Here is an 18,479-nt window from a genome sequence, read left to right as displayed (position 1 = left end):
AGACTCATGAGGGATGAATTAACAACTGAATGAGACACAGAAGTCATCCCTCTCCCTCATCCTCCACATCTAACAGTCACCAAAACATCTGGCTTCTGACTCTTGAAATTCTCTCTAAGCCAACCCCTCACTGCTTTCCCCAATGTCACTGTCATAATTCAGAACCTCAAATATCTTGTATGTATTAACAGAATAATAATCAGAAATTTTAACCTCAGCATTTTTTGATCCCATTTGCATTCCTACACATCCCTCAGTCTTCCCCTCATTAAAACTAGAACACCAATGGGGCACCTGGGTGGCTCAGTCAGTTGGGCATCCGACTTCTGCTCAGGTCATGATCTTACCGTTAGGTTTGTGAGTTTGACCCCCACATCAGGCTCTCTGCTGTCAGCACAGAGCCTGCTTGTGATCCTCTGTTCTCCTCTCTCTTTGCCCTATCCCCGCTCCTGTGCACATGCATGCACTCTCTCAAAGGTAAGCAAACATTTAAAAAATTACAAACAAAACAAAACTAGAACATCAAGCCTGAACATCCATTGCCTCAAAGTAAGGGAGTTATAGTAGAAACGCGCAGAGAAGTAAGTAAGTTAATTATTGGGATAGCAGCCAAACCCAAGCCTAAACAAGAAATTAGAATGCTTTTTGCAAGGATAAGGTTTAACTGAGTTGGGAGAACAGGCAGAGAGTCGGAGAGCAAATGAACCAAGTGGATGTCTGTGTGGGTCTCTGAGAGGGGTCCCTGTGTCCTACCTGCCCAGCTGAGCCCAGGGTGTGGAGGAGGTGATTGCTCTCCCCTTCAGTGCTGGATCTGAGAGCAAGCAGGGCCTGTGCCTCACTTCCCATCTCTAGCCTGACAAAATGGCAGCATCCAGAGTTCAGTGACGCACCTGATGGGAACAGAATGGTTGGTAAAACTGCTTAGGAAATTAGACATAAGGCCTATTCCAGACCCAATGAACCTCCAGAATAGTCTGAATGCTATGGACCAAAAGCACCTGCTGTCTAGATGCAAAGTCTGCACAATGACCTGTGTGAATGAGGCTTGTGCCGGGTAAGAGCTGGGTGTCCCAGCAGATTCCAGCATAAACAGATGAGAGCCGCCACTGTCCCCCCATCCCCATCCTGTCCTCACCCCACAGCTTCAGGCTATAGAAACTCTTCTCCACACAGAACTTAATACAGCCTTGTACAGCAGAAAGAGAAGGAAAAATATCTGAACTAAGATTAAGCTTCTGCCAAGAGTGGATTTGGGTTCAAGTTCATAGAAAATAAAGTTCAGTTTTTTGCACATCTCGTATTGTGGCCTGGGAGATTGTACTGGCTGCCTAACACTACTCAGTAATATCCTATCTGATCTGTCTGTCCCTACTTCCTGCTCTTCCCTCTACATGAGGACCAGAGGGACACTTAAACATGGATATGACCGTGCCTCTACTGGAAAGAAGCCACATTTTCAAGTAGGCAGGCCTGGGTTCAAATCTTGACTCTGCTAGATGCCAACTGTCCTTAGGCGTGTTACTCAACCTTTGTGAGCCTCATTTTCCACCCTTATGAAATGGAATAATCCTAGGGCCTACCTGCTCGGATGCCTTTAGGATTCCTGAGATGATCTAGGTCCTGGCACAGGTTAGTTGTTCAGTTAATACTGGCTGGTCCCCAGTGTACTCTGTGGTCTATCACCTCCTTGGCTTTTTACATTGCTTCTCCTCTCCACCTCCCAAAAGAAAAACAAAACCTATCCCAACTACCACTTTATTCCTTGAGACCTCAGCTGGGTCATCTTCTGTGCCTCATCCCCCACCCCCCCTCAGATAGGTTTAATGATTTCTTGGCGGTAGACCCTCATTTCCCCAAGTTCAGCCTCACCATAGCGTCCATTGCACACTATTACTTACTTGCTCACAAGTAAGCCTCCATCCCTGCAGCGGTAACCTTGGGCCCCCTTACAGCCCTGGGCTTCTGTTACTCCAGAGAGGGCCCAAGGGGCAAGAGGAAGCCCTTCTAAAAGACAGTGGTGGGAAGAGGGTCAGGGTTCAAGTTGAGGAACAGGTGGGCTTGCAATCTTGCCCATGATTTCTGTAAGAGTCCTTTGTGACCCATGGGCCCAGAGCAGCCTGGCATCCCAGTGGCTGGGACGCAGGGTTTCCAGGTCAACTTTCATCTTTGCGCATGGTGTTTGTCCCTTTGATCCTTGAGCACATCAAACAAAGCTCACTAATCAATGGCTTCCTCCTTGCCTTTCAGAGCAGATCATCAAACACAGCCTGCATCTCTCCCTGCTTCCCTCCCACCCACCCTTCTTTCCAGTCGGAGGAATTCGCTCTACAAGGCCCAGAGTGTGGCCCACCTATTACCCCCCTCTCCCCACATAGTGCAAGTGTGATTGTTTAATTTCTTTAATTCAAATGAGTGTAGGTATACATCAGTACTCATTCACTGATACATCCTGGTACTTACCTCTCGCTCAGACCCTTGGGCACAGGTGACATGAAACATATACTGTGATTGCCTGGCTTTTGGCCTAGGAAGTACCCAGTAATGAAAGAACCAGGAGAAAGATAAATAGGACCAAGAGAAAAAATGAACTTTTCTGATCCTATTTCCCCCTCTGTGTAACTGTAATATTATTTCCTGTCCCACCTACCTCACAAGGCTGAAGTGAGGATTGAGGAAGTAAATGGATGTCAAAGTTCACTTCTGGATACCTGTTGGGTTTGTCTGGTCTTTCGAGTCCTTACATTTTGCCAAAGACTCAGGTAAGCGTTCTGGACAATCAAGTGTCCTGAGTCTTCCCAGTTTGCCTGGTCCTGAGGGATATCCTGGGATGTGGGAATATCAGTGTCAAAACAAGGAAAGTCCCAGCAAACCTGGATAGATTGGTCAGTCTACAAACAGATAGCACTCTAGAATGGCTGATGTGGGCTAAATGATGTCCCTCCAAAATTCATATGTTGAAACCCTAAATACCAGTATCTCAGAAAGTGATTCTACTTGGAGATAGTCCTTTAAAGAGACGATCAAGTTAAAATGAGGCCCTCAGGGTGGGCCCTAATCTAATCTGACTGGTGTCCTTATAAGAAGGGAAGATTTGGACACAAAAAGACAGTAGGGACACATGCACACACCTGTGAAAAGGCAGCCATCTACAAGCCAAGCAGACAGGCTTGCTCAGAAGAAACCAGTCCTGCCGACATCTTACTCTTGGGTTTAAGTCTCCAGAACTGTGAGAAAATAAATTTCTTTTTTAAAAAATATTTATTTATTTTTGAGAGAGTACAAGCAGGGGAAGGGCACAAAGAGGACAGACGATCTGAAGCGGGCTCTATGCTGACGGCAGTGAGTCTGATATGGGACTTGAACTCACGAACCATGAGAACATGACCGGAGCCCAAGTCAGATGCTCAACCGACTGAGCCGCCCAGGTGTCCCAAGAAAATAAATTTCTGTTGCTTAAGCCACCCAGCCATGGTATTTTGCCAAGGCAGCACAAGTTGACTGATAGAGAAGCTCATATACCATACACTTAAATATCTGAATATTCGACATGAAGAAAACAAACTGGGTGAGTAAAGTGTTTCTATCTTGTCACATACACCTTTGTAAAGACCTGAGAGGCCACATTAGAATTTAGAATTCTCAGAAGTCTATGCCACTCCTGCTTAGGTATAGTAGAGCTCACCTCTGACCCCCTAGACTATGACCTCCCCCAATTCTCCCCACTCCTACATTATGTGTGGGAACTCCTCTCTGCTTACAACCTCTACAAACAGCCACCTCTTGGCCACCCTTCAGACCTAGAGGTGTTCACAATGAAGGTGGGGTTTCCCCAGGGACTATAGGCCACTGTAGGCCTTAAAGCAGACTCAGGGGCATTTAAGCTAGAATTATGGAGTCTCAGATGCCCATACCATAGTCTACCAGAAGAGGGTGAGGACTCTAGGCTGACACATCCCCTTAGTTCCTCAAATCCTTCTCTTTAAGGGGACTGGCCTGGGTGGGCCACAGTAGAACCCTCTAAAGTGTAGCTCAGGGTTGGATTCCCTAATGCCCTGGTCTGAAAACAGTACTTTGAGAAAACCAGGTTCCATGCCTGTGGTGTGGCATTCCATCCAAGTCCAGAAATGGGAGAGTGCTCCAATCAGGAGAGAAAGAAGGAGCCAGTCAAGGGGAAGATGGATTTGAACTCATGCTGTCTGGTTCCAGAGTCCATGTTCTTAACTACTGTGCACTGTTGCCTGCCAAGAGCAGTGGTCAGAGGAGATGTCCAGAGTGGGAGTGGTCAGGACAGCCTCGCCCATAGAAAATGCATGGACGAACAGAGGTGTTCTCTAGAGATGGGCACTCTAGGACACCCCTGAGGGGCACATCTCAAGAATTTGAACTCAGGGGAAAATTCTTGAGACATGCCTCTCAGGGGCGTCCCACAGTGCCCATCTTAAAAGCCCTCACTGATTAGAGCTCTGTCTTCTAATGATTATTATTTTTTAATTTTTTTATTTTTGTTTATTTTAGAGAGAGAGAGAGAGAGAGAGAGAGAGACAGAGGCAGAGCATGAGTAGGGGAAAGACAGTGAGAGGGAGACACAGAATCTGAAGCAGGATCTAGGCTCTGAGCTGTCAGCACAATGCCTGACACGGGGCTGGAATCCACCAACCGCAAGATTATGACCTGAGCCAAAGTCAGACGCTTAACCGACTGAGCTACCCAGGCATCCCTTAGATGACTGATTATAATAAATGTAATAAATAAAATCTCCACAAATGTTAGAGAAATAAAGGTGACCACACATGACAGAAAGCTTTCTCACGTAAGTCGCACTCATGGAACAGTATTGGCTTCAGTTTAAGAATAGCGAACTGAGGCTGGGAGAAGGGACATGGCTAGTCAGAGGTGATGGAGTTGGGGTTTGACTCCAGCATCCAAGTGCATTTTAATTGTGGCACATTTGAGGCAATCCACAGTGGCACTAAATTATGTCCATTCATTCGGTCAGGCATTTATTAAGAGTGTTTCTGTGCCAGGCATCGATTAACTGCCAGAATAGAGATGTGGACAAGATTCTTCTCTGCTTGAGTGGCTCACAGGCCATGGGGGAAATGGGCAGGTGAACCATGGCAGTAGGAGTTGAGAAGAGTCAGCCATAAAGAAATGCGGTGAGGACCCAGAGCATGGTCTGTGATGACCGCCCCAGAGGATTCAACTGGACCTTTAAGTCTAAGTAAGAAGTGGCAGAGAGCAAGAAGGACCTTGCAAACAGGGGGAATGAGCTTGCAGAGGGGAGACCTGAGGGAGGGGAGCTGCTTCGACTTCCATGAGCTTGAACCAGGGGTGAGGGGCTGGAGGGGGGGATTGCTGGGCCTGTGAAAGTCTGGTTAGACACAAGGGAGCACGGGTCAGATCTTAATCCAGGAAATGACCAGACCAGACGCGGGCTGTAATCTGTATCAAGTGCCTCTCACTTTGGGCTGAAATGGCCTCTTTCCTGGTTTCTGTTCCCCTTCACTGTCTGAGTTTCTCGGGAACTGAATTTTATCATTGCCCCAGTGCCTTGCATAGTACCTGGCATCCTTTTGCTGAATGAATGAATGGATGAATGAGTGAGTGAATGAACTCTGCTATCTGTTATCTTCCTATTTGAGCTTCCTTTTCCCCCACGCTGTTCCTGATTTTAGTTAAGAACTGAACGTGGGCTCTGTACACAGGCCCCGAGGCTGTGAGTCTGTGTGTGTATGTTTTACAGCAGCCAAACCAAATAAACAAACACATGGCAGAACCCCAGGCGTGCTGCTCCTACACTTGGCACAGCCAGCTGGCACGTGGCTGCCCCTCCCCAGCCGTCCCAGCTCCTCCCTCCCTCTGGAGTCAGCCTGGAGGCTTGGCGGTGGATTTGGGAAGCCCCTTCCCCTCTCCAGCAGCAGCGGGACTCCAGGCACACACTGATATGCTCCTTTTAATTAGAGGGAATTTGAAATCGCTTCTGTCTTGGAACTCGGGAGAATTGGTTGGCAGCGTCTAAGATAGTGGGGGCCCACTGACAGGGCGGTGACTCCAGTACCAGGGAGACGACAGGGATGTGAACCCCCGCCCCGACTGGGCTTTCTGCTCCCTTGTACTCATTCCAACTGGATTAACTGCCCATCCCCTACCGATTGCTCTGGGGACCCCTAAAGTTTCCTTTTGGGGAGGTGCCCAGCTCTTTAAGAGTCTCAAGTCAAAATCAGTGTGCAGAACAGCACTCACCGGAGGTTTGCCTGCATTTCTCCAAATCAGCATATGACTGCCCTATTTCCAGGGCCCCAGGGCAGAAGCCTTAGCTAATTCTCAACTCCCTGTCCCCTTACTCTACACCCAACGTCACCAGGCATCGCCTGCTTTACCACCAAATGGCTTCAAAATCCATCTCCTTCTTTCCATCCCTTTGCTACTAAGTTCATGTCCCCCTCATCTCTGCTTGGATATGTACAACTACCTCCCCCTAGTTTCTCTGCCTCCAGTCTTTCTCTAATCCCTTCTGCTTTCCAGGAGCCATTTTAGTCTAAGTTACTGATTTGACCCAGTCACTCCTTTACCAAAAAAAAAAGCAAAAAACAAAACAAAACAAAACCCTAAAAAACAAAACCAAGAAGCTTTAAGTGGTTCCTATAAGAGAAATAGTATGTTGTTTTTCAGTCTCTGTTCTTCTCTATTAACACAACCCTCCACATTCTAGGAGGCTGCTGAATAAACGCCACATTTCCCAACCTCTTTGGCAGCAAGGCATGGTCACGTGACTCACGTTCAACTAATGAGATTCACCTAGAAATGAAATGTATGACTTTTAGCAGTGTCCTTACAGGGAAGTGTTAGGCTCTTCATTATACTTCCTTACTTTCTGCAGGATGGAATACAGATGTGATGGCTGGAGCTAGTGTAACCATCCTGGGTCATAAAGTGACCTTGGCAATGAAGGTAGTGCATAGTAAGATAGAAACACACCATAGATCACTTATGCAAACCCTGTCTTTTTCTTCCAAACTGTCACATGAGAAAGGAATAAACTTTCATTATGATTAAGCCAGCAATATTTCAGAGTTTTCTGACACTCCAGCTAATCCTAATTCTAATGAATTATCACCTACCACAGGGATCTGGAAGACAAATGCTACCAGAAGCCAGGCAGGCAACATAACTTGGTAATACCTTCATGGAGCGGGGAATGGGGATGGGGTTGTTTATTTATTCTTTTTTTAATTATTATTCGGTTATTCTGTTTTTTATTTTACAAGTATTTACAAAGCCTGTTATGTGCTAGGCACTCTTAGGCACTGGGAAGGCAGAGACAAATAAGACTTGGTCCCTTCTTAGAGGAGATCCAGTCTGGTTGGAGCAGACATTTTTTTTTTTAAATTTTTTTTAACGTTTATTTATTTTTGAGACAGCGAGAGACAGAGCGTGAACAGGGGAGGGGCAGAAAGAGAGGGAGACACAGAATCCGAAACAGGCTCCAGGCTCTGAGCTGTCAGCACAGAGCCCGACGCGGGGCTCGAACTCACAGACCGCGAGATCATGACCTGAGCCAAAGTCGGATGCTTAACCGACTGAGCCACCCAGGCGCCCCTGGAGCAGACATTTTAAAGAGAGTAATATAGAGAAGGGTTATGGGGACTGTAATGGCTGACATACAAATAGTGGTAGAGGCAACAAAAGAGATTGGAGGAAATTCTAAAAAAAAAAAAAAAAAGATCTGAAAACAAAACTTCAAAGGGAAGGTAACCTCTTCCCCCAAAGATGAGTAAAGAAAAGATAGGGGAGCCCTCGTGGCTCAGTCAGTTGAGCATCTGACTTCAGCTCAGGTCATGATCTGACGGTTCATGGGTTTGAGCCCCGTGTCAGGCTCTGTGCCGACAGCTCAGAGCCTGGAGCCTCCTTGGATTCTGTCTCCCCTGTTCTCTGCCTCTCCCCTGCTTGCACTCTGTCTCTCTCTCTCAAAAACAAATAAAACATTTAAGAAATTTTTTTTTTACAAAGGGATAAACCAAGGTTAGGAGGACTTGGTTCCCTGCTGTTGCCAGTCCCTTCCCTTTCAGGGACTTGTAAACAATTTGTGGAATACAGTCCACGTGGGCTCCACCCAGAAGTCAGCGAGGAGAGGGAATTAGTCCAGCAGAAGGAACTTTGGGATTTGGTCAGGGCTAGTTCTATAGCCTTTTTTTCTAACTGAGCCCTTTCTAGGATTTGATAATACAGGGGAATCATAGTTCCTTCCTGACAGCACCATGCTGTAGAGGACCTGATGTTTAGGAACTACAGTCACCTGGAAAGATCTGACACATAGTAGGCGGTAAGTTTTAGAGTAGTAAGAGAAGTCTTCCTGAGGGTATCTGTCTGCTACTCTCCTGCTCAAGGAGGTTTGGGAGGGATTAAAAATATGTAATCATCTGGTATTGCACAGAATTGCACTGATCATCAGATCAAAAATCAGGTGTAAACAACCCATTTGGCATTATCTGTGCGGACCAGTATACATCAGCCCTGCCTGGAGGAGGCTTTTTAAAATAACAGCGTAAAAGTGACTGACCTGAATTTTTATGAGCATTAAAAGAATGGTTAAAGCAGGAATTACAAAAGCACAAGGCACATAGATGGTGGCCTCTCACTAATTTTCACTCTGTACTCATTGCCACTTAATCTTGAGATGCATCCCAACTCGAATTTCATGGTGGTCCAGTGGCATTACCAGGGCCAGCCTGGGTAAATCAAGACCCTGAACAGATCAAGCCATCTCTGGGCTTCCATGGTTTCTGTAAGGGGCTCGGAGCCCACACAGGGGTCCTTTCCACTCTTGAAATGGAGCGGGGGATTCCCGCCAGACTTGGCATAGGATTTCTTCTTCCTCTTCCCCTTTCCATCTTTCACAATCCCTGTTTCTCCAAACTGTCCTAAAATAACCACAGGGAACACATACCTGACATATTTTCTCCTCTGAAGCACTTTCCTTGTGGGAAAACTCTCTGCAAAGAATGCCTTAAGAGAAGAGAAAAGAACAAGGCTGAGCTGCATGCGTCAGCCGATAAGGACCTTGGAAATAACTCCGCCAGCTGCTCATTTCCAAAAGCGGAAAGCCGAGACCCAGAAAACTGGAGTGGGTTGCCCAAAAACACACAGAGCACTTAACAAAATTCTTCAGCAGTTTCAAGTGTGTGTACTGTCAGGCTTTCTCTCTGCCTACACCTTGTAAACATGTTTTGAACAGATGGAAGCGTTATCTGTCCACCGCTGTTAACCCCAGGCACACACCTCTCTGTGGTAGGGGGACATTCAGGAGACAGGGTCCTCCGGGACCCTCTCTTGTCCAAGGGTGTCAGGAGACCCAAGTGGGTCTGGAAAGCCACGTGGAAGGAGGGGCAGGGGTGCTGGTCAGAAAAGCAGCAGGGAGCCCAGGTGATAGGAGGGGCTGGGCTTTCCCTCCCTGGTCTGTAAGCTTTGAACCTCTTGGGCCCAGCAGGGGGGCAGCAGGCTGGGGGCATTAGCATTTGTTTTTCCACTTTGATCTTTTGTCTTTTAAGTGTTGTGGAAGATTTTGTTGGCTGGAGCCTGCCTAAGAAAATCCTTGTGGGAATGTGGCTTTGGTGCTGTGAAACCCAGTCTGATTGTCTCACTGGATCCCACAAGTCAATTTTCTTGTAGGAGGCTTGCACTAGCCCAGTGATTTTCGAACTTCACCTGCTAGCAGCAGAACCTCACCTTTTCTCCTTCGATTCATAGCTGGAAGCCCAATACTCAAAGCAAAGCACAGCTGCCCTGACCAAAGCTGGACATAGGGTCTCTCCCTATGTGGCCAAACTTGAGGACCCCTTCCTGAGGCAACTGACCCCCGTCCCAGTGGAAGTGCTGCGAGGACACTCTACACTAGATGACCTTGAACTGCCCCTCTTGTTCTCCTCTGTAATTCTAAAGCTAAGCCCTATGAATTAGGGAGAACAGAAACTCTAGTCTCATCATATAAATGAACTTACTCAAAGTCCTAAGTGGTGCATGATTTGCCCCACATTGGAGAGCGACTCTGCCTGTTTTTCTCTCGAGTCTCATCCCCTGTCACGCCTCCATGTGGAGACCATGCACCTAAGCTAAATAGAAATTCTCAGAGTTCCCCAAATATGACATTTTCATTCCTCCATGCCCCTCTCAATGCCCTTCTTTCTACCCAGAAAACAGTTCATACTTTTGTCACACTATTGAATGTGGACATTTGTTTTTACACTGGGCTCAATGGCACCTCTTCTCTGAAGACTGTCCCAAATCACACACCCTTTTCTTTGTGCGTGCACCTTGCTCTGGGGCTGCCTCTGCTCTAATAACTCCCACAGTCATGGATGACTTACCCCCTTGGCTCTCCCACTAGCGGGCCATGTATCTTATTTCCCTTTCCTGGACTTTTCAGGGTATCTTGCACATAGCTATTGAAATCCATGTAGTGAATGAATGGATAAAGGAATCAGGGGCAATGCTGGGACTGGGGTACTGGGCTTTTGCAGCCACAACTTCAACATCACAACAGTCAGGGAGCAATTTCCATCTTGCTCTCTTTGGTGTAGCCTGATTTCCTCCCCCCATGGTATTTCTTAATATTCAGCTCCAAGGAGCAAAGACATCATAAATGCAAGGCTGTCCTCAACTTGCTTAATACAACCAGCCTCATCTGCCAAGGAGGGATCAGTGTGGTCAAAGCTTAAAACCCACAGGGCAAATATCCCTCAGGGAAGTCATTCAGCAGAGGCTGCAAAGACAGAAAGATTTAGGTATCGGCCCCCTGCTATGTGACAGATGCTTTATGCAAGGGGGAGAACCAAGTACTCTACTCTTTTCATCCCTTTTTTCCTGCTTCCTACCACCTCCCACATCTCCATCTAGGAGAGAGTTGGATTCTGTGGTGTGTCTGTATTTTTCGTATTTTAATACATCAAGATATTGCTAACCAGATGATCCCTATTTTAAAAGTTTTTTAGCCTCATATAAACTTCTCCGAAAAGTAGGAAATGAAAAAGGAAAAAGGGCTCGCCTTCAGAGATCACCTCCAGTGGCAGCAGGGAGCATCCCCAGGCTGCAACCTGGCGGAAGTGTTGGGAAGAGTCAACTTCATTGTTTTGAGACAATGACTCCAGCATGGTTCTAAGCCAACCGTTCTTTGGCTGTACCAGTCCTCTCTTGCTTCCTGCTTGAGCCTGCTTGCCCTTCATTTTCCTCATTCAAAGTATGAGGTACCTGGTATAGTCTAATAGATCCCCTCGGTGTTCTCATTTAAAAATAAGTAGGCTTTTTTCCAACTTAGACTGAAGAGGCAACAGCTCAGAACAGAACTTGCAGATTGGAGCACAGTAGAAAGCCCAGACCCTTCTGAGACAGGATGATAAAGAAGGAGGAAGAGAGACAAAGGGGGAGGGGGAAGGGTCCACTCAAGGTGAACTTGGTAGATGAACTGGAAGAAAACCTAAGGAGAACGGTTTAAAAATACTTTGTATCATTTTTTTGTATTCCTGATAATTAGGAGAAACACATACCCTTTCCGGCGATGGACTGAGTGCTTATGCTGTCCAGCCATTGTACTTCTTCATTTCGTCCTCCCAAAACCTCAGAGGTACATCCTCACAGTCTAACACTCTTCAGAGAACAAGAGACGTTTACCCAGTGGCCTCTTGTCATCTGGCTGCTTCCTGGGGCCGGAAGTGAGGAGCAGGGACAGGGCTGGAGGAAACACTGTGCTCTGATATTGAAAGAGAGAACAGAAGAGTAGTTAACCTAAGCCTCCTTATGGTGGTAGGTGCTTCTATCACTGAGATGTCTACCACAGGGGCCAGGAAGAGGCTGTCTACATTGTCTGCAGAAACTTAGTTCAGAGGTTTATGGATTCTCTTAAGCCTCTGGGTCCCATGAAGGTCCACAGTTCAGATCCTAGACATGCACTATGTATCCATTACAGTACTATGCTGTGGGGCATCAGAATTAGACAACCACATCACTGCCCTCCAGGGTCTGAAGATCAGACATAGTGCAGCCGCGGGGGTTGGGGGGGTGGGGGCGGGTCGTGGGACCCACGTGTCTCCTTGCTGGAACATGGATGGACTTCTGAACAAAAAGTGACTGAGACAGAATCTTTGCCGTCTGCTGTCCACCGACCTGGTCGTGTTTTTGTTTGAGAGCTGAAGTATTTGCAGTGCGTTCTCAGTCTTTCATCTGCACTTGCTCAACCTTACTTTGCCTTCATTATTTGCTGACTTTATCAGCTGTGCTTACACCACTCTGTTGTATTTACATGGCATTTTTGTCCTCATTTGCCATGGACTCAGCATGTGAAAATGCAACTCCAGCACGATATGAACAAACTATTGTTACCTTCAGTGATGCCCCCTATTAATAACTGTGGTCCAAGGGAGGACCGAATCAAATGAAATAGAAAATGTATTAAGATTGTGTCAGGCACATAAGAGGCATTCAATATATGTTAGCCATTATCATTAGAAATCTGTATCTTTCAAGTTGACAGTTACTTGGAAGAAGTCCATTATTTAGAAGACCTTCTTGGCTGTCATTATCAAACAGTCCTTTGACTATAGCAGCTGGGGTTTGGGCCACCCACCTCCTGCCATTGTTGATTTCCCTGCTTAGCAATTTTCTTCCCACCTCTGAGCGGGTCATACCTGCTCTTCACTCACCATCCCACCCTTACCTTGAACTGTCAATGGGGGCAGAGAAATGTGCATTTCCTATTAAATTTTAACCACACATTGATGACAGGGAGAGACCATTTGTCTATTCAGCAAATACTATGAGCACTTACTCTGTGCCGGGTGCCGCACTGGGTGCTGAGGTTAGAGAGATAAGTGAATCGCAGCCCCTGCCCTGCAGAAACTCTGAGATGTAAACAAAGTAGAGTGTGTTAACTACATCCACGCACAAACAAAGTGTCCCTGTGCATTATGGCAAATGTTCCTGGACACTCCTATTAAAATTATCCTATCTGAAAAAAGGACTAGCAACAGCCCCCCCATTTTCTCCCAAATCAAAACAAAATTGCATTATGTTATATGGCAGGTTAGAGGATTGTTCACCAACTATTAACTCACTATCCTCACCCCACCTATTTTCCTCAACCTCTTGGGGCATGGCCACATGACCTGCCTTGGTAAAAGTGACAGTTTCCAGTTCCCGAGCCTAGGTTTTGAGAAGCATCCTGTGTTTCTACTTACTCCTCTGAAAACTTCTGACCTTCCCCGTGAATGCGCTCTCAAGAGCTGCTACCCTCTGGCATGGACCCACAGGGAGATATGTGGAAGCACACCTGAACTTCCCCCCAAGCCTGAAGCAGGGCCAACCCAGCGACCTGAAAATACATGTGCACGAAACCAATGCTCATTTTTTATGTGCTTGTTTGTTACCTGGTCAAAGCTGACTAATACTGTCTTCAGGATTTTGCTCCATCTGCCGTCACTCTCCTTCTTTAAGCCTCATCTCCCCCCAACCACACTGAATGACTCCCCGCTTCCCAAGCCCCCTGTGTTAGGACCTCTGCTTGGACCCATCTTCTTCACCAACTCATCATTTAAGGCAAGGATCAGATTTCTCCTATTTTATGATGCCCTTCTTAATCCATTCTTCCCTCCACCAAAAAAATCAAAATACAAATAACTAAATAAAGATGATAGTAGTGATACTAATAATAAATTGTTAATTTGTTCAATGAGCATTGGTCGAGTATCTACTCCACTGCAGATTTACATGCCTCTCCCTCTGTGTGAGCAAATCCAGCCAGATCCACCTAGGGCCCTTGCCACAGTGGATAGCAATTGGCTGTTTAAGAGTCCTGTGCAAGCCATGAGCTCGTGTCTCTTCCAAGGCAGAGGCTGTCCCTTTTACCCCTGTCTGGGTGTGAGGACAAGCACAAGGAAATGTCAATCTCCCTACGAACAGCAGCCGACAACGTATGTGTCCAGTTTCCTGGCTAAGAGAGGAAAAGGCCGAAGTGACTCACAGTTAGGGCTCAGCCTGCTCCCACCTGCTGGCCTGGCCCTGCCCCAGCCCCAGCCCCAAGCCAAATCTGACCAGGAAGACAGGAAGTCCTTAAGCATCTTCAGAACCTAGTCCAATGGGGCTTAGTGTTGATTCCCCCTGTTTATCGGCCTCGTCTGTGAGTCACTTCCCCGGCACTGAGTTCGGGACTCCACTGTTTTTCCCGACTTGCCTCTCCACTGGCTGACCTGGGAGGTGCTCTGTGTTACCACCCAGATTCTGGGCTCCCCCCTCATGCCTCCCACAGCCAAGGCCCCCTCCACAAAACTCAGGTTTTGAGCTAGGCCTTTTTGCTAGATGTTATCAGTACCAGTCTGGCCTGTTTGCTCCCAGGTTCTGGTGGCCTCTCCACTCCCTAGTTTCCTCTAAGGAGGAGACCAGCTCGTCTAAGGAGTTTGCCAGCGTCCTCTCCAGTTACCGCAGTCCTGCTCCTGATCCCCAGCTGGTCTCAGGGGCCTGCTCCCAGATGCCAGCCACCTCTGGCTTTGACAAGTTGAGTATAAAATCCCCACTATGGTCTGGCAGGTTCAGGCACCACTGAACACCCGGCTCTTTGAGGACAGGGACTTCGTTCTAGAATACAGACAGCGCCTGTCTTGTACATGCAACTGAAAAAACGTCAAACACATACATCAAAAGATGAATGCTCAGCCTCAGAGCTCACCTCCATAGGCCAAGGGAAGTAGAGGGAACATAGCACTTGAGATTTGAGACGGAAATCTCATCTTTGTCTCTTTCTTTCTCTCCACTCTCTCTGACTAGTTCCTCTTGCTGATCCTTGCAATCTCCATCTCGGTCTAAGCTCTCTTTCTCCACCACACCACCCCCAATGCCCAACCTCCAACTCTTTTCTTGCTTCCCCTGTTTTGGCCTGTCCCTTCTGGCACAAGGCTTGGGCAGATGGTGAGGGATGTCCCCACCTGGTGAGTGTAGGTTCTCTCATCCTTGGTCCTGCCCTCACTGGCAGAACCCCCAAGAATGTACCCCAGTTATTCATATTGTGTCTTTAGGGAGCAACTCTCAGTCATGACTATAAAGGGTTCTAGTAGCACTGGGCATTTTACCTCTGCCTTTTTAGCCCCTCATCTGGTTCAGCTACGCCCTTTGCCTTTCCCTAAACCTCTGTGCTGTGATGGTTGAGGGGAAGGGGGCTGACTGAGGCTTTGATGGAACTCAGCACTTGGACATTGTTCTCTAACGCCCCGGGAGCAGCTCTGCCTCACTGAGGGGTCAGACAAACAGAATGCCCAGAAATCCTGCCCTGCCCCTGGGCTTCTGGTCTCCGTCCTCACAGGACCCTGCAGCAAATTCTGGTTCTGCGAAGAACACGTGATACAAGATCCCACCCCATTTGGAGAAGGGGAGAGAAGTCTGAGACCATTCCCTTAGTCGAGCAAGAGAAAGATCCCTTTGCAGGGAGTGTAAACCTCTACGCCTGGGACCCTCAAGGGCTCTGGGGGGGGGGGCACTGAGGCACACCCAGCACAGAGAGCACTTCTCATTTACTCAAGAGACAGCTGCGGCTCTCTCCATCACACCCAGATCCAGTCAGGTGCTGAGGACGCCCCCGGGACAGAGATAGAATCAGGGACAGCTCCTCCTGAACTACTCTGAATCACACAGCCTCAGAGTCCCGAGGACTGAAAAGGGCCGGAGATACATGGCCATCCGGCTAACCCCCTAAAATACCTCTGACAAGAGGTCATCTTGTTTTAGACTACCTCAGCAAACAGTGACCTCACTACCTAACAAAACCATACGTATCTTCACATATCATATTGGCCTTTTAAATTTGTCTGCAACCTGCCTTCAAGTGAGATAAAGTGTCAAACTCGCAGCTTTTGCATCTGAGCTGTCACGATACCTCAGGTTTGGGAGCACCCAGAGCACCGCCAAGTAATCGAACAATCCCCCTTGACTACACTCTTCCAAAGCAATCAGAATCCTATTTTTCTTTAAATGTCCCTTTGGGGCTAAAATGAGTGTGTAATAAACAGAGGATGTTGTGAGTTAGGTCATTGAAACACCCTGGTGTCTTCAAGGCATTTATTTACAACACCCCCAAAGAGAAGCAAGGCCCCCGCATTGGTGCCGGTTCTCTCCGACTGTGGGTCAGTACAGGGTCTGTGGCAGCTGAGGGCAGCCCCAGCCCACATCTCCTCCTCCTCTCCCTCCCTGCCAACTCCATGCCTGTGCACACACTTCTCACTAACACCCCTTTGCCACTGGGCCTGCCTTTTTTTTTACATGCAAATGTCACATAAAATCCTTCAAATGAAAACAGGTACTTTTCATTTTGCTCCCATAAACAGACACTTTCTAAATATTTAGACATCTGTATATAATGCCCTTAAACTGTTTGTTCTGAAGCATAAATAGGTATCTCCGTGTTTGAGTTAGTGTCTGATATGTTCCTCATTTGCGGAGAAAACATAAAAAATAATTGGAATAACTACAGCCAGGAACAATGCTTACGCAGCATGTCAGTGTCTTTTATTGTGTCTTCAAGTAAAAGCTTCAATTGGAGGAGAGTTCTGCCTCCCCATCAGACAGAACCACAGCTCTTGCTTTTAACCCTTCACAGGATCCAGACACCTCAGGGCAAGGAATGCCAGCAAAGGTCCCCCTTCATAGGGCCTGATTTGCTATCTAGTTGCATTCACACAGCTTGGGGGCAGTACACTGATTTCTCCTTCCTCATCCCCAGCTTTTCATTGAGGGGAACAAATTCCCACTTTATTCCAAAGAGGGAAAAGCAGGGCCCTTGTCCAGCCCCTAGGTGCTCCTCAAGGAGTAGATGAAATGGGGAATAAGGATACCGGCATGTGTAGCTCTCGCTTTCTGAGTTCTGTTGTGGAAGTCTACTTGGAAGGTCTGTGATAGTCCCTCCACTTCTACCCAGAACTAGAGGGAAAGGTTCAGTCCAGAGCCGGAGGAATTAGGGAGTCAGTTTGGATAAAGATCCAAGCAATTTTCTCTAATAAGCTCCATCTTTCTGACTCTAGCTACTCTCTTAAACGGTCTGACCTACAGGATGAAGAGAGGTGGGATTAGTATTACCCCCAAACTCTACTATCAAATGGGATATTCCAAATCCCTGAGGCTCTCCTCCGAATACACAGATGAAATGTTATAGTTTTTACTGCATCCTTCAAACGGAACTTACACAAGATCATCATTAATGAATGGTGTTCCAGATCTTATTCAATTCTCACTGGATTGTCTTTAGTAGCCCTGCCAAGCTGTTAATCTAGCCTTGCTTGACTTCCCAGTGATGGGACATTGTTGGACAGCTCTGTTAAATCTTTTTTTTTAATTGGCTGAAATTTTCTATAATGTCCAACCATTGGCTCTGCTGTGGACTGAGTTGTGTCCTCCCTAAATTCATATGTTGAAGCCTTAACCTCCAATGTGATGATATTTGAGATGGGACTTTGGGGAGATCATTAGGATTAGATGAGGTCATGAGGGTGAGGCCTTAGTGATAGGATTAGAGCCCTTATAAGAAGACACCAGAGAGCTTGCTCTTTCCTCAGCACACAAAGGAGAGGTCATATGAGCACACAGCCAGATGGCACCACCTACAAGGCAGGAGCAGAGGCATCAGAATGAAACTCACCTTCCTGGCACCTTGATCTTGGACTTCTGAGCCTCCAGAACTTCAAGGTATAAATTTCTGTTGTTTAAGCTGCCCAGTCTATGGTATTTTCCTATAGCAACTTGAGAAGACTAAGACAGTCTCTGTTCATTCATTCTTTTAGTTCTTAAACATATGACAAATCCCTACTTGTATTAGACATTCCGCTGGCGCTTGAGATTAAAATAAAAATGAGGAAGTTTCCATTTCTGCAGAGTCAGTTTGAAAAGCAGACAAAAAAAGCCAGTCATTTCAGCACAAAGTATACTTTAGTATAAAGACAACTGTGATAAAGGCAGTGAGGACCCAGCAGAAGGATCTGTTTGCTTCTGAAGCAAGGCCAGCATCTGAGTCTACAGAGGATGAGAGCAAACCATGCAATCTTGCCTCCACAGGGTGGGATCTGATCTCCTCCAGAAGGCGGGGAGCAGGACACACCATCCCCACAGATGCAGTATGGGCCTGGAGCCCCCAAGCCTGGAGGAGAGCCCAGAATCCCACGAGAGTCCAAACATTTGCAGCATCAATGAGTGGGGCCTTCCTCTCTGACTGGGGAGCAGCTGCAGGGTGAACAGTGGTGCCCACGTTGTGTACACTCCCTACCATCTGTCTCAATGCATCAGCCAGAGGGATCCTTCTAAAACATCAGATCACGTCACTCCTCTTACAAAACCCTCCATGAGCTCCAGTTCACTCAGTGGAAACACCAATGAAGCATATGTGATCCTGCCTCTTGTTACCTTTTGGACTGTTCTCTTAATCCTGGCTGCTCACCCCACGGCCATGCTGGCATCCT

The 18,479-nt window shown here is 47.2% G+C and overlaps 1 long non-coding RNA gene across 1 annotated transcript; it reads right to left on the bottom strand.

The window, feature by feature from the left end:
* Positions 1–761: 761 nt before the first annotated feature.
* On the bottom strand, positions 762–17,959 carry LOC128776099 (uncharacterized). Its single transcript, XR_008421026.1, has 3 exons — positions 17,666–17,959; positions 11,541–11,743; positions 762–890 (listed from the first exon to the last, which is right to left on the bottom strand). It is a non-coding gene; the product is annotated as an uncharacterized LOC128776099 (long non-coding RNA).
* Between the last annotated feature and the right edge of the window lie 520 nt (positions 17,960–18,479).

The sequence above is a fragment of the Panthera pardus genome, unplaced genomic scaffold (genome assembly GCF_024362965.1).
Source record: "Panthera pardus isolate Hobbes unplaced genomic scaffold, ASM2436296v1 HiC_scaffold_12, whole genome shotgun sequence".
Taxonomy (NCBI): Eukaryota; Metazoa; Chordata; class Mammalia; order Carnivora; family Felidae; genus Panthera; species Panthera pardus.
This window is presented reverse-complemented; position numbering and strand designations above follow the sequence as displayed.